Source organism: Hypanus sabinus, chromosome 26 (assembly GCF_030144855.1).
Source record: "Hypanus sabinus isolate sHypSab1 chromosome 26, sHypSab1.hap1, whole genome shotgun sequence".
NCBI classification, from domain to species: Eukaryota; Metazoa; Chordata; class Chondrichthyes; order Myliobatiformes; family Dasyatidae; genus Hypanus; species Hypanus sabinus.
Window position 1 is genome coordinate 47,429,614 of NC_082731.1, and position 21,064 is coordinate 47,450,677.

Consider the following 21,064-nt stretch of genomic DNA (forward strand, 5'->3'; position numbering starts at 1 on the left):
GAGGGAGAGGGAGCTTCCTGATTGGTCTCTCTTTGTGCTAAGTAGACCTATCAGTTTTTTCTGTGGGCGGGCTTTAAGGTCGACCCCCCCCCCCCTCTCTTTCATCGTCCATCAGTTCAGTTTAGTGTCCTGCTGCTCCATTGCAGAAGTTCCAAAAACAGAAAATATAAAACGTACTTCACCCCACTAAAGTGTACTCCTTCCTAATAGGGGTCAAAAATAATGAGTCTTGCTCACTGCACTGTTTGCAACAGTGATTTTTCTATTGCGCATGGTGGGTTAAATGTTGAGGTGAGTTTAACAGGGGTCATTCGTTTATTAGCATAGCTAACATTATTTAAACTAGCTGGCTAGCTGCTAAGGAGTTACTCTATTGATGTCCTATGTAATAAGGCCAAACTCCCTGTAGACTTGCTTGAAGTTGTAATTAAAGAAAACGACTCCATGATAATATAAGAACGTATTTTAATGTCACATTTTCTGCATGTACCCAACTTGGTTTACAGATTAGACCAAAATCACTATACAAAGTATTACATAAACCCTTGGAGGTCGACCCGGGGGGGGGGGGAGGGGATATATGGCGTTGCGTGGGGCGGGGTGCTACCTCCCTGAAATGAGTTTTTGAAAGGTGGGATGTCTGCAGACTTGACTTGATGGGCTGAAAGGCCTAATTCTGCTCCTGAGTCTTATGATCTCCCTTCACTCCTCCCCCATTTCACCTTGTGTTTCTTCCTCCTCCCCCCACCTTCCTACCGGACTCCTCAACTATTTTTCCCAGTCCCATCGAGGGGCCTCGGCCTGAAATGGCGACTGTAGGTGCTGCCTGGCCCACTAAGTTCCTTCAACGTTTTCGTGTGTTACAGGCATTTGTGAGGAGTGCACTTGTCAAGAAACTGCCCGATCTAAACCCACCCCGATATCGCCCGACCCGCCGAGTTCCTCCAGCTTTTTCCAGAATACGGAATTGCGGGTGGTGGCTTCACGGCCAACTCGGAAGAGACATTGCAAACGAAATTCAAAATCCTGACACCTTCTTGACTCCCTTAATTTCTTGTTTAATTTACTTTATGTTTAACTGCAGATTGCGCGGTCAATAGAATCGTGAACACTTTTAACGATGCAGTTGCTTGGCAGACACGCCCTAGCCGGCTTTCAGGTGCATCGGGTTTACACCCATTAGGACGCCGCCCCCCGAGGGTGACGCTAAGAGTGGGAGGAAGGTGTTATAAAGAGCTGGGTAGTGATCAATTTTTCCACTGCTATGGACGTTTAGGTAAGTGGAGTGAAGGGGTTTTGCATGCGGGGCGTGGCGTGAAGCAGCGGTGTGTTAAAGCCAGTAATGCAGCAGCTGAAAATGTCGAGTAACATGCACACAAAGTGCTGCGTGTGTGGATGGGATGGAGGGTCTCTCCCCGAACCTGTGGGTGTTTGTCCCCCTTGCTCCCAGACCTGTTGAGGTTCCCCAGCGTTTCGATTGTGTGTTGTAGTTCAGACTATGTAGACCAGTGGTAGGTGGGATTGGGACGAGTGGCCACTCGTTTAAACCGCTCCCCCACTCGGGCTGTTGGTGGGATGGGTAAGAGACCCGAGGAGCACCGGCTCTGGGGGAAGGATGCAGGCGGGACAGAGCGGGCGAGTGCAGCGTCCCGAGGGTGGTGTTCTGCACTTTATCTGTGATGCCTTTGACAGGAGACAGGGAATATAATCCTGAATGTTGGTAACAGCGGGATGGGCACAGGGAATTAGCCGTAGAGAAATGCAGCAGGAACATACTGACACCTCGTTTTCTTCACGCCCATGCTGAAAGCGCTGCCAGAGGAAGTAATCTGGTCAGATTAAGATTTATCACATTGCCGGGATTTGGGAACTGGAGGTACGTGGAAAGGTTGAATAGGTTAGAACTTTACTCCCAGAAGCGAAGGAGAATGAGGGAAGATTTGACAAATGAGGGGTATAGACGGAGTAAATGTAAACTGTCTGTTTCCACTGAGGTTGGGTGAAGCTAGCACTAGAGGTCATGTTAAGGGTGAAAAGTGAAATGTTCAAGGGGAACCTGCTTCACTCGGAGGTGAGAGTTTGCATCGAGCTACCAGCAAACTGCTGGATGCTGGTTTGATCTCAACATTTAAGAAAACTTTGGATAGGTATGGTGGGCTATGGTCCTGGTGCCAGTCAATGGGAGCAGGTGGAGTAATAGTGCTCTATTGCTCTATTCATTTTGCTTCTCTTCCCCCCCCCCCACACACCTTTGCTGTAACTTTATTTTTCTGTTTCTCTATACTGCCAAAGGGTATGATCTGTTTCTCTCACCATGGGCGCTGCCTAACCTGCTGAGTATTTTCACCAGTCTCTGTTTTTGCTTTGAGATTTCCAGCATCTTCTCTGTGGAAATATACTGCCACTGGCTGATGAGCCGGGAGGCACTGTCTTCATTTGATCTGTGCGTCCTGCACAACGCGTTCTAAGTGAAGTAAAAAGCTGGAGTTCAATCACTGATGCTACACACTGTTGTTTTAAACTCAAGCTGCTGGAAATCCAGAGTCACACAGAAAATGTTGGAGGAACTCAGTAGGTCAAGCAGCATCTATGGAAATGAATAATCAGTTGACAGTTTTGGGACTGATTATTCCTCTCCGTAGACGCTGCCTGACCTGCTGAGTTTTTCCAACATTACTCTGTTTACCAGGTAATGTGTGATTTGTAAACAAGATGTTAGAATGCAGGATGCAAGTAACCCAGGACGGTGCTGCACAAGATGAGGCCACTGATACATCCATCCTGTGCTAGCTCCTTTGAAGGCTTCATTGAATTACTACCATTCTCTGTGCCTTTATCGCAAGTGCAGGTTATTTTGAGCCTGAACTATACTCCCTGCTCTTGGTTTCTTTTCCCTAACACCAACCTACCACAGACTCCATGGGCTTTTGAAGTTTTTAAAAGTTTTCCCAAAACTCCTTCAAAGTTTTACCTTTCAACCATGAAATCTGAAGTCCTGTTTAGAGTGACTGCTGTGCAGTCCAGGTTGGCCTGGTTCTTCTCAACTTCAAGTTTATTGACATTCAGCAGTACACATGTATAACAGCTAAAGAAAAAAAACATTCTTCTGGGACCAAGGTGAAAAACGTAGCAGGTGTATTATGTACAGCACATACAATAATATTATCCATAAGATATAGGACTGGAATCAGGCTAATATTAACAGATATTATTCTTGTGCGTATACCAGATGACAGTACATTAGTATTGCTGTCATACACAATATGCACTGGGTGGTAACAGTTTTCAGAAGTCTCGCAGCCTGAGGGAAGAAGCTGTTGCTCAGTATTTGTTTTGGTAATGCAGGGGTGACAGTAGGAGGTCAGACAGAGATTGTGGGATGGGATCTGGGTGTGACTGGTAACTGCTGTTCATTGTTAGTTTCCCTTTAGAAGGTGGTGAGGGATCTCCTCAAAGCACTTCTGCTGAAGCTGTGCTGACAGTGGGGTGGGGTGGGGTGTGGGGCAGTTGCCAGTACAGGCCCCTCCCCACTCACCCTGCTGATAGTGATGTTAAATTGGCAGAAAACACTTTTTAGTGATCCACACTGACTGACAAAATACCTTTATGTGATGTTAGCTCTTGGTGCTCTGTTAAACCAACCCCCAGTATATGTGGGTACAAATTTTATGCATCAGGTTTAATATCACTGACAAACAGGATGTTATGAAATCTACTCCTAATCTCTTTTTCTCCAGTCCTGCCAAAGGGTCTTGGCCCGAAATGTCAACTGTACTCTTTTCCATAGATGCTGAGTTGCTTGGATTTCCAGCAACTGCAGATTTTCTCGTTTTTTTTTGTTGTGGAAGTTGTTTTGTGGCAGCAGTACAGTGCAATGCATGCAATTACTCTGTTACAATAAAAAATATAAACAAAAAGTGGAAATGCAGAGCAAAATGGTGAGTTAGTGTTCCTAACTCTGATAGCAGAGGGGAAGAAGCTGTTCCAAACATTGAGTGTGTGCCTTCAAACACTTGTATCTCCTCCCTGATGGTAGCAATGAGAATACAGCATATCCTGGATGGTGGGGGCCCTTGATGGATGCCACACTTTGAGGCAAGGCCTTTTGCAGATGTCCTCCATGGTGGAGAGGCCAGTGCCATGATGGTTCTGGCTGAGTTAACACCCTCTGCAGCTTTTCCCAACCCAGTGTATCGATGCCTCCATGCCTCCTGACTTTGATGCAGCCAGTTAGAACGCTGTACATCTTTAGTGATGTACCAAATCTCCTCAAATTTCTGATGGAAGTGTACCTGCTGGCATGATTGCGTCAATGTGTTAGGCTCATGATGGCCCCTTAGTCATTGAAGCTTCCCTGTAGCCTTGCTGACATTGAGTGCAAGGCGGTTTGTTGTGACACCACTCAACCAGCTGATCAACCTGTACGGCTCATCGTCATCTGAAACTCTGGCAAAAACAGTTATAGTATGTCACTGGTGAATTTCTAGATGGTGATTGAGCACTGCCTCGCTACACAGACAAGAGTAGAGCAGTAAGATATGCACACATTCTTGTGCCAGTGTGATTGTCGGTGAGGAACAGATGTTATTTCCAATCTGTGCTGACTCTGGTCCCCCAATGAGGGAGTCAGGTTTCCAGTTGTAGCAGGAGGTACAGGAAGGCTCAATGGGCTGAATGGCCTACATTTATTACTAACTAGGTTGGAGCATCCAGACTGGTGGCATCTGCATCTACTGTGATGAGGTACTTTGAGAGGTTGGTCATGGCTAGAATCAACTCTTGCCTAAGCAAGGGGCTGGACTTCTTGCAATTTGCCTACCGGCACAACCGATGCAATCTCACTGGCTCTCCACTCAGCCTTGGACCATAGGAACACCAGTGTTCAACACAATCATATCCTTGTTCTAATCAGTGAGATTCAAAACTTGATAGAAACATAGAAAACCTGTAGCACAATACAGACCGTTTGGTTCACAAAGCTATGCCAAACATGTCCCTACCTTAGAAATTACTAGGCTTACCCATAGTCCTCTATTTTACTGAGTTCTGTGTACCTATCCAAAAGCCTCTTAAAAGACCCTCTCGTATCCGCCTCCACCACCGTTGCCGGCAGCCCATTCCACACACTCACCACGCTCTGAGTAAAAAAAAAGCTTACCCCTGACATATTCTCTGTACCTACTCCTCAGCACCTTAAACCTGGGTCCTCTTGTGGCAACCATTTCAGCCCTGGGAAAAAGCCTCTGACTATCCACACAATCAATGCCTCTCATCATCTTATACACCTCTATCAGGTCACCTCTCATCCTCCATCACTCCAAGGAGAAAAGGCCAAGTTCACTCAACCTATTCTCATAAGGCATGCCTTGTAAATAACCTCTGCAATAACCAGGCAATAACCTTGTAAATGTCCTCTGCACTCTTTCTATGGCTTCCACATCCTTCCTGTAGTGAGGCGACCAGAACTGAGCACAGTACTCCAAGTGGGGTCTGACCAGGGTCCTATATAGGTGATCTTGCTATCTGGTGATAGTCTGGTAGCTCCAAACCTTCAGCTTAGTTATTAATAGACAAGGGCATTCTGCCCCTAGAATCCCTCCTCTCACTCCATGATATCATAGGTGTCTGGTGTCTAACTCTATATCTCTTGATATATTTAGTTAATAAATTGTTATTAATTTTATGTTTTATTAGCAAGAGGTATTAAGGGACTTGCAACCCTACTGTTGTTGCCTTTACTAGTCCCAGGTTATGGAGTTTCAAACTTCAAGGCCCTCGACCTATGCTATAGAAATAGTTCTCTTCAGCAACTTTCAGTTCCCCTTGTTGAAAATGTCTAAAATGCCTTTTAAACAGCACATGCACACACACACTTCTGGAGGAACTCAGCAAATCAGGGAGCATCAGTGAATGGGAATAAACAGTTGATAGTGACTTTTTCCCCCTTCATATAAGCTGTTGAGTTCCTGCACTAATTTGTGTTGTTGAAGATTTCCAGCTTGTGCAGAACTTATTTTTACCTACTAAACAAAGAGTATCATTCTGCTATTAGTTCAGCTCCTAATTGTTCCTTTCATTTTAATAAGAGTTTATAAAAATAAAGCTGTACTTAATTTGTGGCTACAGAAGAACTATCTTTAGTGTCTTTGTTGAAAGATAGATCTTGCCTAACATCCCTGAGTGAGGTGTGATAATCAGAGAGGTTTGTGTTCTTGGCTGGTGTGTAACAAACAATTCAGTCCTGATCTCCACCTGCTTGGCCCAGGATTCAGATTCAGTTTATTGTCATTTAGAAGCCACAAATGCAATGCAGTTTAAAAAATGAAACAACGTTCCTCCAGAATGATATCACAAAAGCATATGACAAAAGCAGACTACACCAGAAAATCCACATAACGTTTGGCAATCCCCAATCCAGAGTCCGGAAAGGCTGCTGCGTATTGATATCGGATAACACTTCAGTTGTTGCTCTGCAGGTTTTGAGCTGGTGAGATGCTTATTGAGGCCAGTGTGCACTTGCTCTCTCTTGTTGCCCTGTATTGTGACTGCAAACCAAAGCACTGGAGTTCAGCTCTTTGGTTGCTGGAACTGTGCTGTAATAGCCTGCCAACTGTGCCATTGTTGTTCCTGTTCACAATAATTCTTAACAAGGGGATTTTTTAAAGAGTCTTCTGTTGAAATGGTTTTTTTTTTAATTTAAGCAATGAACAGATTTTTTTTAATTTAGAGATAAACCCTTCCTGCCAAACAGGCCACACTGTTCAGCAACTCACCTATTTAACCCTTGCCTGTTCACAAGACAATTTACGATGTACTTTGGACTGTAGAAGGACACTGGAGCACCCAGGAGAAACCCACACGTATCATGGGGAGGGCTTACAGGCAGCATCGGAATTGAACTCTGCCTCAAGCTGTAATATTATCACACTAACCACTAAGTTGCTGTGGCACCCACAAGTGCTCTGTTATAACATGTAAAGAGCTGGAAACAGCCATCTGCTGGAAACAGGAATCTGCTCAATTTGGGACAATCTCATTTGCTGCCCCACCTTGTGATGAGTTAGCAGGTCAGCCATGCTAATTTAGTAGGAGAAGATTGCTGAGTGATGGTCACTTTGGAATGGAATAGCCAAAATGGAAATTGCAATCCCACTGAGCACATGGCCTTTGCCCAGACTAACATGAAGTACGCAGTTACACCAATTTGCTCCGCCATTGTGTGGATGACAGGGACCACGTTCTGAGGTTGTGGAACAATGCAGAAGGAAATCCAGAGAGTGGGAACATCCATCCACCAGCACAGGTACAGCAGGAATTGTAGGAACATAGTTCGAAGGAAGGAGGGTCGAAGCTTGTGGACAAACTAACTGGGCATGAAGTCTTGATGAGGAAGGAGGTGGTTTGGCAGAGAATGCTGTTAGAGTGACTCGGGCAAACAATGGGCTTGCCCAAAGGGACTAGAGGTGGTAGGGAAGGCATCCATGAAGCATGTGAGATGATGAGCTGGGGATGTTCAGGGGTAGTGGGGGGGGGGGGGGGGGAAGAACTGATTTGTTGTTGAACAGAAAAACCCTAAAAGATAATAAAGGTGGAATTTGAGCCTTCATGCCATATCTACCCTAAATGAACAGGGATCAGGTTAATGTTTTGTAGAGATAGTGAATAGTGTCCCATTGGTGGTGATTCAACTTTACTAACAGCTGCTCCCAAACTGTCTTGCATTAGCTTCTGTTTCTGGTCACTCCCTTCTCTCTTCCAAAAGCCAAAGAACTACAACTGGTCACACCCATCTAGCTGAACAATAAACACAAGGAGTGGCACCCTGAGAACCTGTTCAGAAATCAGTCTTGCAGAACCTTCACTGTAAGAGTCACGGAACATGACTGGGGTGATAAATCTGTTCATCCAGAATAAGATTATTTCTTCTTGGTTATTACTTCAGTACAAGTTCCATTATTTATGAACTGGGTGGGGTGGAGGATGTGGTTCTCGTTATTGCTTGTATCTTGAGCAAATTCTAATTATCACTAATTACCACACATGACAGTAACCTCTGTTTCTTCCCAAGTCTGCCCTTTCCCTCCTGTGGAGCCTTGAATCTGCACATAAACTCAGTAGACATTTTATTACCTACCTCCTGTACTTAATAAAGTGGCCACTGAATGTATGTGTGTGGTCTATTGCTTCTGTAGCCCATCCACTTCAAGGTTTGACGTGTTGTGCATTCAGAGATGCTCTTCTGCACACCACTGTTGTAACATGTGGTTATTTGAGTTGCTGTCAGCTTGAACCAGTCTGGTCATTCTCCTCTGACCTCTCTTATTAACAAGGCATTTTCATCCACAACACTGCTGCTCACTGGATGTTATTGTTTCACGCCATTCTCTGTAAACTTTAGAGGCTGTTGTGCGTGAAAATCCCAGCTGATTGAGTATCTCAGAAACTAAGCCACCCAACATGGCCCCAGCAATCATTCCAGTCAAAGTCACTTAGATCACATTTCTTCCCTATTCTGACATTTGATTTGAGCTATAACCTCTTGACCATGTCTTTGTTTTGAATTGCTGCCATGTGATTGGCTGATTAGATATTTTCATTAATGATCAGGGGTACCTAATAAAGTGGCCACTGAGTGTGGATACACCACTTTGTTGAATAAGGACAGTACACTTGTACTTATTTTATAAACTAGGTGGTTAGTTAGTTGTGTATGCCGCTGACTTGTGAATGTTATAATAATAATGGTGAAATTGTAGATAACGAGGTTTAAAAATGCTGTGGGACATAAAGTTGGGTGGAGATGTGTCAGACAAATGTCAGCTAATGGACTTGGGATACAAATCAGGGTAGGGCATACGGAGTAAAGGGCGGAGAGTATTTATGTACAGAGGGACTTTGAAATACGAATTAGGGCAGGGCATACGGAATAAATTGCAGGGAATATTTATATACAGAGGGACTTTGATACAAATTAGGGTAGGGCATACAGAGTAAATGGCAGGGCGTATTTATATACAGAGGGACTTTGGGATACAAATCCATAGCTCCCTATATGTATGACACAGGTGGACAGGGTGGTGAAAAAGGCTTTCAGTATGGTTGGCTTCATAGCTGAGACACTGGGACTTCATGTTACAAATGTACAACTGAGTGATGGGACTGCACCTTAGCATTGTGTGTAGTTCTGGTCGCGATACTACAGGAAATGTGTGGAGGTGTGTAAGAGTACAGAAGAGACTTAAAGTGTGTCTCCTGGAGGGCTGTAGTTACAAGGAAAGATTGGATGGGCTGGGTTTATTCTCACTTGGATATAGGAGGCTGGGGGTATTTTGTAAATATTTATAAGATTGTAATTAGTTAGAATCCCCCCCCCCCCGCAATGATGACTTTCAATATGGAGATGATGTCCCTTATTACTCCCCGAGTTCTGAGCAACAATTTCAGAATAGACTTTACAGTTCCCTACACTGGTCACAACAGTGTGACAGTCACAACACAGGCCAGGCCAGGCCAGACTGGCTAACCATGGCAGAGTTCTTATCTTGAAGGATATTGGTGGTTCAGAAAACAAACTGCTGGAGGAACTCTAGTCAGGCAGCTTCTGTGATGGAAATGGACAGTGGACATTTCTGACTGAAACTCTTGGACTGAAATATAGAGGGAAGATGAATGTTATAAAAAAGAGGGGAAAGGGTGGAATACAAGTTGTACGTGATAGGTGAGGATGGAAGAGTCAACATCTCCCTCCCCTACATCTTTCCATATTTGTCTTGGGAGTCAAACTTATCCATTGCTCTTCACTCTTGGCCCAAATATCAACTGCTATTTCCTCTCCACAGATGCTGTCTGACCTGCTGAGTTAGTTCCTCCAGCTTTTTTTGTGTGTGTTGCTCTGGATGTCCAGCATGTGCAGAATCTCTTGTGTCATTGACATCTATTTCCACAATTCCATTCCCACCCTATCTCCCTTTCTCATCTCTATACTGGATATCTTGCCCCTATCTTTCTGTCCAAATGAAAGGTCTTGATCTAAAACACTGACTGTCCATTTCCCTTCATGGATGCTGCTTGACTGCTGAGTTCCTCCGGCAGAAGTTTTTGTCCCAGATTCCAGGATCTGCAATCTCTTGTGTCTTGGTATTAGTGAACTAGATGGAGTCACGATGAGAATCTGGTAACCTTTTGGTCACTATTAATGTTTGTTAGATTTGTATCATTAACTGAATTTGATACTTTGCAGCAGTTGTGCTGGGTTTCAGACTGGTCTGGTTACCCTGGCACCTGCACTCTTAAATAGCTCAGCCCAATTCTAAAATGTTACTTTTCCAACAGATTTTGACAAGGACAAGAAGCCTTGTGCAGCAAAAATGAGTGATAAAGAGAAATGTGATAAAAAGGTAAGAGTGTCTAATACAGCTCAGTTTTGATCTGCAGGTTGTCTACTGCTCAGGGTGTGCAGTGAAAGGTGCGAGAGGATTTATAGTGTTGTCTTTTGTGGAAATCGTACTCCCTACTTTGGCAGTAGTGTGATCACTCAAGCAGAGTATGATGTTCTCCTAAGCAGTTTGGGGCAGGTTTCTTTAATGGAGAGCTCCTGTGTGTGACTTTGTTTAAAGACTGATGCATGGGTAGCCACCTAATGGTCCAGTGACGTGGAATGCAAAATATCAGCCATCTTCACCGCTGTTGTGTTGTCATCATCTTCCACTCACTCCCACTGTTGAGGTGGTTTGATTCCTCTGTCTGGAACCCCTCCCCCACTTGACCATACCCCCATTAGTGACCCTACGAGGAGGTAAGCAGACAGCATCCATAGAGGATGTCAAGAACTCACAAGCCTCCCCACCATGACAAGTTGATGAGATCTTCTTTGAGAATCCTCTCATCCATATTCAGAGGGGTGGAGGAAGTGGGGTTTAAAAGGACAGTGTGCATTTATAACCAGTGTTTTTAAACAATTACTCTTTCCAGCCCTTCCCCTTCAGTCTTGTTCCCATTATCTTTGGAATGTATTTAATTTAATCATCTGTATTCCCTACACCAGTCTGTTGGTGTCACTGAATTTGGTTAAATAAGGGTTTTTTTTTATGGGAATTTGAAATAGGACAGTAAACAGTTTAGGGTGTGTCAGTCCAGTTCAAATGAAGGGTCTTGACCCATAGTGACAACTATTCATTTCCCTTTACAGATGCTATCTGACCCACTGAGTTCTTCCAGCAGTTTATAGTGTTACTCTAGATTACATTATTTGCAGACTCTGGTCTTTCTGTTGGTATCAGACATTTGTTTAAATGAGTGTTTGGTTAGGCTAAGGAAACCTTTGATCCACTTTTTGAACTGAACTTTTTGTTTACAGAGTGGTAGCTCCAGCTCCAGCTCCAGTTCCAGTTCCAGCTCCAGCTCAGAGCATGACGGGAAAGAAAAGGTAGGATTCAAATGGGAAAAGACCACAAGACATAGGAGCAGAGCCAGGCTGTTCAGCCCATCGAGTCCATTCCACCATTCCATCATGGTTTATCCCAGATCCCATTCAACCCCATGTGTTGTTGCATGAATGATATCACCAGAGAGAAAGTTACTGGTAGATACAAAGCAGCTTCTTTATTTGACAAAGCAAGGTTCAGCAGGCATCATATGGACAGAGATGCTTTTGGTGGAAAGCTCTGCTTCCCAACGTGGGGCTCGATTACTTACTTGCTACACACAAAGGACAATTCCATCTTTACAAAGTATAGACAATGCTTTCTTTTGAAACTACATACAAACTTCACACCTCCCAATTACGTCCATCCCACCAGCGCCAGCATCATCAGGACTGGAATTCAGGAGTCCATTGTTCCAAACTGAATCCACAATACATTCATTTGGTATTTTCCGTGCTTAACATGAAGGACAATCCAAAGTATAGATAATGCTGTCTTTGAAACTGCATGCAAACCTCACACTTTCTCCTCAGCAGTGTCTTAATTGGTATTCCATATTCACAGCTTTTAGGAAATGCATTGTCAAGGAACAGAAGACTGGTGGCTGAAGCCATTTACTAAGTGTTAATGACCTAAACCCAAAAATTACTCTTTAACACCATATACTGCCGCCTTGCCATATCCTTTAATGCCCTGACCAATCAGGAAACCATCAACTTCTGCTTAAGTATATGCACAGACTTGGCCTCAACCGCAGTTCGTTGCAGAGCATTCCACAGATTTACTTCTCTCTGGCTAAAAGTTTATGGGAAGTGGCCCTTTTGGCTTCAGTTTCCTCACCATCCACTTGTGACATGAGAATTAAATTTCTACTGCCTGGCCTTCAATTTGATGGCATTATAGTTTCATTCACTCTTCCCTTTATGAAAGGGATTCCCAAGCATTTTTATGCCATGGACCAATACCATTAAGGAAGGGGCCAGTGGCCCCCAGGTTTGAAACCCCAGTCTTACAATCATTTAAAAAAATACTATTTTCTGGGTGAAGTACAATTGTGATCCTATTCTGTTTCACAAATAAGACCACCATGTACTATAATTTTAACCATAATTTCATTTTTGGACAGAAGTTGCTTATTGGGACCCAGTGCCCAACAAACATGATCCCTCTCATGGCTTGACTTACTGCTAGCACATAAACCATTGGGTCATAGATCCAAAGATTCAAAGTACATTTATTATCAAAGAATGTACAGTTGTACAACCTTGAAATTTGTTTGCTCACATGTAAACAAAACAAGAAACCCGAAAGAACCCAATTAAAGAAAGAAAAAAAAAACACCCAATGCACATGAGAAAGAGGGAAAGAACATGCAAATAATTGAAGTGAACAACATTCCAAACTAAGATTGAGTCCTCAGAGCTGAACCCCACATATCAGCTCCCTATAGCCCAGGCCCTTCAGCCCATGATATCATGCTGACTATTTAACCTATTCTTAAGATCAATTCAACCCTTCCCTCCCCATAGCCCTCCATTTTTCTTTCTGTCATTCTGTTTTAGAACATAGAACAGTACAGCATAGTACAGGCCCTTCAGCCCACAATGTTGTGCCAACCCTTAAACCCTGCCTCCCATATAAACCCCCACCTTAAATTCCTCCATATACCTGTCTAGTATTCTCTTAAATTTCACTAGTGTATCTGCTCCACCATAGACTCAGTCAGTGTATTTCATGCACCAACCACTCTCTGTTTAAAAATCTTCCTCTAATATCCCCCTTGAACTTCCCACTCCTTACCTTAAAGCCATGTCCTCTTGTATTAAGCAGTGGTGCCCTGGGGAAGAAGTGCCAGCTGTCCACTCTATCTATTCCTGTATCATGTCTCCTCTCATCCTCCTCTCCAGAGAGTAAAGCCCTAGCTCCCTTAATCTCTGATCATAATGCATACTCTCTAAACCAGGCAGCATCCTGGTGAATCTTCTCTGTACCCTTTCCAATGCTTCCACATCCTTCCTATAGTGAGGCAACCAGAACTGGACACAGTACTCCAAGTGTGGCCTAACCACAGTTTTATAGAGCTGCATCATTACCTCGCGACTCTTAAACTCTATCCCTCGACTTATGAAAGCTAACACCCCATAAGCATACCCTATCTATTTGTGAGACAACTTTCAGGGATCTGTGGACACGTACCCCCAGATCCTTCTGCTCCTCCACACTAACAAGTATCCTGCCATTTACTTTGTACTCTGCCTTGGAGTTTGTCCTTCCAAAGTGTACCACCTCACACTTCTCTGGGTTGAACTCTATCTGCCACTTCTCAGCCCACTTCTGCATTCTGCAATCTTCGACAATCATCTACACTATCCACAACACCACCAATCTTTGTGTCATCTGCAAACTTGCCAATCAACCCTTCTACCCCCCCCCCATCCAGGTTGTTAATAAAAAAAAAATCACAAAAAGTAGAGGTCCCAGAACCGATCCTTGTGGGACACCACTAGTCACAACCCTCCAATCCAAAGTACTCCCCACCACGACCCCCTGCTTTCTGCAGGCAAGCCAATTCTGAATCCACGTGGCTGTTTTCTATCCATTCAAGATGATCATACGATACGTTGGGGAACTGGCATCACCTTTTCACAAAAACATCCCTCTGTAAATAGAAACTTAATTTCTTAACAGTAAGAAGAGAACTGCACTTTTCGTCCCCAGCATCTCTCTTCCAATCATACTGAAAAAATGCGCTCCGCAACAATAACTGCTCGGCACACTGCTGTCCACATAACTATCGCATGTCTGTGCCGCCCGATACAGCTCAGAGTGTGCCATCAAGTATAAGGATGTGTTTGTTTCTGCAGCAGAGCACATAGACAAGGGTTTTTTTAAAACTCAGTTGCTTACTACTGAAGGTGATAACATGTTGCCATCCTTGTCTGGTCAGGATTGCTGTTGTTAGCCAATTCCATTAAGTGCCCAAGGCAAATGTTGTTTTTCATTTTTCTAATGAAAAGATAATCTGATCCTACACCATTATCTGGGCAATCAGCCAAGGACCCAGGTTTATTTATGCTTTGGGCTATTGTTGCTAGGCTACAGGTGTTAAAATACTGTACAAAAGGATTCATTAACTAATGAACATATTTGCTTTGAAAACCTTTTAAAAACCAAGAGAAATTATATTAGGGCATTCAGCTTCTCATGCCCACTCTACTACTTTATAATCTTTCACCTTAATTTCACTTCTTAAAAACTGAATACTGTATACTTAGTGACAGCATCCACAGACAGAATTTCAAAGGCTCACCACACTCGGGGTAAAGACATTCCTTATCTCTGCTTGACAAAGAGCATTGGTTCTTGTGCCAGGTGATCATCTTGCCTGTATGTTTCAAGGACACCATTTCATACTTTTCCTTAACTCAAGCTAAGTTGTTTTAATTTCATCTTGCAAACAAGCTGCCGTGAAGTTCAGCTGTGCACTCCCTCCATTGGAAATATCCCCTTCTTTGGTTGGGCTTGGATACTAGATCTCTAACAAAGTTTTGTCTACTGTTTGCCTTTCTAATCCATCATGATTACCTGGCTCATTTAAAAACACACCACCTCTTTTCAATCTTTTTTTTAAATATAAAAAACTAAACCCATCCACTCTGGTAGATGGTAGAAGAAAGAACATTATTCCACGTTGTATTCTCAGCCACATTTTTGACCATTCATACTTCGCCCTCTGCATCCTCTTTAACTTTTCACAACTAAATTGAGAGGTAACATTGGCAAAATGAGATATATCACTGATCATTGTCTCCAACATTATTGCAGAATGGAATTGGAAATCTGTTATCATACCAGCAAAAGGAGAGTGGCTGTGCTTATTAGAGCTAATTATTACAGGCACAACCTGAGCTCTGCTTTGTCAGGGAGCTTCCCATCTAATAAATAGCATTGATTCCTGCCGATCAGTTTCACTCAGCCCTCGGACAATTAGACACAACAGCATTGAAGGCTCGGGCTGATATTCATGTAAAGTAACTGCTAACCAATAACAACTTCTAACAAGAGTCTACTTGCCTCCATAACATTACAAAATTCCTTTTGGATAAATTCTTAGCAATGCAGTATGCTACCATTGACTGGATTCACAATGTATAAGGCCAACCATAGAGGGGACGAGGCACGGCATTCTAAAGTGCAAAGCATTTTTTCTGCACTCCCGTCTTCATCTTGTCATTTGATGCTCTGAGCAAAAAGTACTCTGATTCTGGAAGAGCTAATATTCTCCACAAAATAATCCTGACATTCCTGAAAAAAAACAACAGAACTCTTATTCAACAATCCAACCATTCAGAACTTATAATACCAGTCAGCCTCCTCGTGCCTTGCCAATTCAAATAATCATACAGATGCTAAAGTGGAACAGGGAAAGCACAAGGCAGTTGTTGGCTGGTACTGTAATGTACAATGGCATTAAACAATAACAATGGATATCTGAATCAGTCAAATATACAATAGCAATGCATGCATGGCACACAGACTCTAATCCTAGGCTACGGCAATATACTGGTTAGTATAATGCTACTAAAATGCCAGTGTTCTCTCTGAGACCATGTGCTCTGGTTTTTCCTCACATTCAAAGACATACAGGCTAGTGGGTAATTAATCGCATGAGTGTAATTGGGCAGTGCAGGCTCTTTTGGTCAGAAGGGACTGTTACCATGCTGCTTCTCTGAATAAAATTTGTGATGTGAGAAGATTTAATAGGCACTCATTCATATATGATGACATGATAAATGCCTAATACCGCGCTCCACTGAGTTGGACCAGAAGTAGGGCCACACCCCTAGGCTAATGACAAAATTTTAAGAAGTTATGTAACTTCTAAACTGGGAGGGAACTTTTAACAAGGGTTGTAGTATTGCCATGTTCATATGGACGAAAGGAGCTTACAAATTTAAGGAGCACTGAAAGCTCAAAACATTATCCAAGTCTGAAGGATCTGGTACAACTGATCACTTTAAAATGTGTTGGTTTTTAAAATTGACATGCCTTTTTAAATCCATTTAGTGTGGAATAAAGAAGAAAGTGAAGAAGCATAAGAAAGAGAAGAAGGGGAAGAAGGAGAAGAAGCACTGCAAGTAATGGCAGCCAGGCTGTTGGTAGCATCTGCCTGATCATGCGTCTTGGATCCCAAGGGGCCCTCTCATATTTAGATTAAGCATATCCCTCTACTTAGTTTCTTCTAGCTCATTTTATGTTGCTTACTGGGTATCTCTATGATGGTAATGGTTGTTAAACAGGCTCTTTTTAAAGGAACTTAACACTTGACAAAATTACTTTAAAAATAGAAGGGCCTTTTTAAAATCTCTGAAGGATGAAGCAGAATTAGATGTTTGGATTGAAGTTAAAACAAAATAATCTTTTCCAGTGCCTTGAGAGAAGCTAACATTTCGGTTTTCTAAATTCTTCAGGTTGAACTGTGTTTTGGTTTAGTTTCACTTTTTTAATCCAGGTCAATGCAATTAATACACTTGGAAGAAAGATCAGGCCAAGAATTGACAGTACTAAATGACTATTTGGATTAGTGAGCAATAGTGGGTACTTAAGGGGAAATTGTGGGGAACGCTAACAAAGATGTCTTACAGAACACAATTATTGTTAACTACTTCAGTCACTGCTTCAATATGCAAGATCTGTTATTACAATAAATTTTACAAGTCAAAAATAATCAGCATGTGATGTGGTTTTCTTACAGTGCAAATTTTGGATGAACTTTGTTCAACTACTTTTGGAATTGCAATCACATGTTCCTGAGAATTACAAAAATATTAAAACTATATTCCATCTTGCACAGCAAGCAGGAGGATAGCAAGATGAAGGATTACAAACTTGACTAGACTCTTTAAATTGTTGACTGGGGGAAGAAAGTTAAATGGGTTGAAGCATTTCTTGCCTTTGTTACGCATCACTGAATGTTTTGTTCATTCAAGAACAGTTACACCACCACAGCTAAAGTGAAAAAAAATCTATCATGGAAGTCAAATGTTCTAACTCTCAGATACACCGGAGCTCCTGAGATACCATGCACAACCAGCAGCAGATTAATAAATGCATTAACCAATGCATAAAACCATTAATAAATGGTTTTCCTGAGGTGGTCATCCAATTCCCACTCCATCATGGCTGCTTTATTATCTTTTCCAACCTTGTTCTCCCACCTTCTCCCCATATACTCTAACCTTTGATGCCCTTACTAATCAAGACCTATCAACCTCCGCTTTAAATATACCGAATGACTTGGCATCCACAACCCACTGTGGCAATGAGATTCACTCTCTCTGGCTAAAGAAATTTGTCCTCATCTCTGTTAAATGGATGCCTTGTCTTTCAAGTGCCCTTTGGTCTGAGACTCTCCCCCCCCCCCCCCCCCACTATTGGAAGCATCCTTTCCACATTCACTCTACTTAGGCCTTTCAATAATCAATAGGTTGTAGCGATGTGCTACACACAGCGCTGAAATAATGACACGCAGTCGGTAAGTCGTTTCGAGACTAGTTTATTCAAACTTCCTGGTGCTGGTATTTAAATCCCTAGCGCCCGCCCTCTCTGGGCGGAAATGACATCGGAGGTGCATTACCAAAGTCTCTCCCTGCGCGCTGGCTATTTGTGAGCTGGTTCGCCTGCGCAGAAAGTGGGTCGCCACAAGGTTTCAATGAGATTCCCCCCCATTCTTCTACATTGCTATAATAAACCTTTCAATCTCAGAATCATTTTTGTGAACCTTCTACAGCATCAGCACATCCTGTCTTTTTGATGAGGCCCTAAACAGCTTACAATACTCCAAGTGAGGCCTCAGTAGTGCCTTATAAAGCCTCAGCATTACATCCTCATCATTATATTCTAGTTCTCTTGAAATGAATGCTAATATTGTATTTGCCTTCCTCACCACTGACTCAACCTAAAAGTTAGCCTTTAGGGAACCCTGCATTAGGACTCCCAAGTCCCTTTGCACTTGCAATTTTTGAATTTTTTCTCCATTTAGAAAATTATCTACCCTTTCATTCCTTCTACCAAAGTGCATGACTATACATTTCATGGCACACTGTATTCTAACTGCCACTTCTTTGCCCATTCTCCTAACCTGTCTTAAGTCCTTCTGTAGGCTCCCTGCTTTCTCAACACCACCCACCTTCATACTGTCCACAAACCTGGCCACAAAACAATCAACTCTATCATCCGAATCATTGAAATATAATGTGAAAAGAAGCAGGCCCAATTAGTCACTGGCAACCAACTAGATGAGGTTCTCTTAATTCCCACAACTTGGCCTTCTGCTAGCCAGCCAACCTTTTAACCATGCTAGTACCTTTTCCATAATACATTCGGCTCTAATTTTGTTTAGTGGCCTTCTGAAAATCAGAGTAAACAACATTAACACAGTCTCCTTTGTCTATCTTGTGAGTCATAGAATACTACCATGCAGAAACAGTCCTTTTAGCCCATAAAGTCTGTGCGGAACTACTAACCTCCCTAGTCCCATCAACCTGCACTCAGACCATAGCCCTGTATACCCTCTCATCTGTGTACCATCCGAATTTTTCTTAAATGTTGAAATCAACCCCACATCCACCACTTGTGCTGGCAGGTTGTTCCACACACTTCACCACCCTCTGAGTGAAGAATCTTCCCTTCTTGTTCCCCTTAAACATTTTACCTCTCACCCTTAACCCATGACCTCAAGTTCTAGTCTAACCCAACCTCAGTGGAAAAAGACTGGTTGCATTTACCCTATCCTTAATCTCTCATTAATTTTGTATATCTCCATGAACTCTCCCCTCAATCTTCAGCTACCTTGTTCAGAACCCAGTGGTGTAGTCCATCAGGTCCAGGTGACTTACCAACCTTCAGACCTTTCAGCTTCCCAAGCATCTTCACCTTAATAGTAACAACTACACACTTCTGCCCTAATACACTCAAATCCATTCAGCCTGGATTATCTCTGGAGCAGAGAAATACCACGAGGGATCATCTGATTTAGATATGCATAGTAATAGACACAGATAGAATAGACAGGGAAAGCATTTTCTTCAGCAGAGACCAATAACCAGACTGCCCAGATTGAAAATGTGGGGTAGTTAGAGCAGATCTGAGGAAGAACTTTGCTTCAAATTTTCCGAGGGGGTGAAGGTAGATAGGTAATCTTTTTTTATGCAACACAAACAGAATACTGGAGGAACTCAGCAGGCCAGGCAGCATCTCTGGAAAAAGGGATAGTTGATGGTTCAGGCTGAGACCCTTCATCAGGACTGGGAAAAAGATGGAGTCAGAGTAAGAAAGTAGGGGGAGAGGAGGAAGAACCACAAGGTGATAGGTGGGGGGAGAGGAGGAGGGGAGGTGAGAAGAGCTGGGAAGTTGATTGGTGAGAGAGATACAGGGCTGGTATCTCTTTCCCTTTCCACAGGGATCTCTCACAGACTTCCTCGTTTGTGACTATCCTTTTATATAGATGAACACCATGCCAAAGATGGTTACAGATCAAATGCTGGGAAATGGAATTGAAGTATAATATAGTCACTATAGATATGGACTGAATGGCTGTTTCTGTACTGTACAAGAATAACTTCTGTATTTCTATATCCTATGTCAAACTCACTTGGCTGTTATAGTCTTTGTGTGAATATGGTCTTTTCCACTATGGCACTGGCCTCTTGTCTATCACCATGGATAACATTAGGCAAAGACCATAAGATATAGGAGCAGAACTGGACCATTTTCCTCTCAGCCCCAATCTCCTGCCTTCTCCCCATATCCCTTCATGCCCTGACCAATCAAGAACCTATCAACCTCTGCCTTAAATATACTGTGGCAAAACTGATCATAATACTCTATGTGAGGACTTTATGTGTAATCTCAACATTACATCATTGTTTTTATATTCTAGCCGTCTGGAAATGAATGTTAACATCACATTTGCCTTCCACATTGCAAACTCAACCTGCAGATTAACTGTTAGGGAATCCTGCACAAGGACTGCCAAGACTCTTTGAATCTCAGTTTTTTTTATATTTTATATTTTTTTATATTTATATTTTCTCTCAATTTAGAATGCAGTCAACCCAAGTGCATGACTACACTTCCCAGCACTGTATTCCACCTGCCACTTCTTTGCCTATTCTCCCAATCTCAGTCCTTCTGTAGCCTCTCTACTTCCTAAAAACAAACTGCCCTTCCATCAGTCTTCATACCGTCTCCATACTTTTCAACAAAGCCATCAGTTCCATCATCCAAATCATTGACATACATCGCAAAAAGAATCGTTCCCAACACAGACCACTATGGAACCCTACTAGTCACTGGTAGCCAATCAGAAAAGGCTCCCTTTATTCTCATTTTTTGCCTCCTGCAAATCAGCCACTGCAATAATTATGCTAGAATCTTTCCTGCAATACCATGGGCTCGTACCTTATTAAGCAGCCTCACGTGTGGCATCTCGTTAAAGGCGTTCTGAAAATCCAAGTACATTACACTAACTGATTCTCCTTTGTCTATCCTGCTTGTTATTTCAAAGGTTTCAAAGGTATATTTAATGCCAGAGAAATATATACAATATACTGTACATCCTGAAATGCTCTTTCTTCGCA

The 21,064-nt window shown here is 42.7% G+C and overlaps 1 long non-coding RNA gene across 3 annotated transcripts; it reads left to right on the forward strand.

Annotated features, from left to right (window-relative positions):
- The first annotated feature begins 271 nt into the window (after positions 1-271).
- Positions 272-17,151, forward strand: LOC132381533 (uncharacterized). 3 transcript variants are annotated; one of them, XR_009508066.1, is made up of 4 exons: positions 272-291; positions 10,333-10,397; positions 11,357-11,425; positions 16,491-17,151. It is a non-coding gene; the product is annotated as an uncharacterized LOC132381533 (long non-coding RNA). The 3 variants fall into 3 exon arrangements; XR_009508065.1 differs by lacking the exon at positions 272-291 and adding an exon at positions 1,152-1,276; XR_009508067.1 differs by lacking the exon at positions 272-291 and adding an exon at positions 1,857-1,876.
- Positions 17,152-21,064: the final 3,913 nt, after the last annotated feature.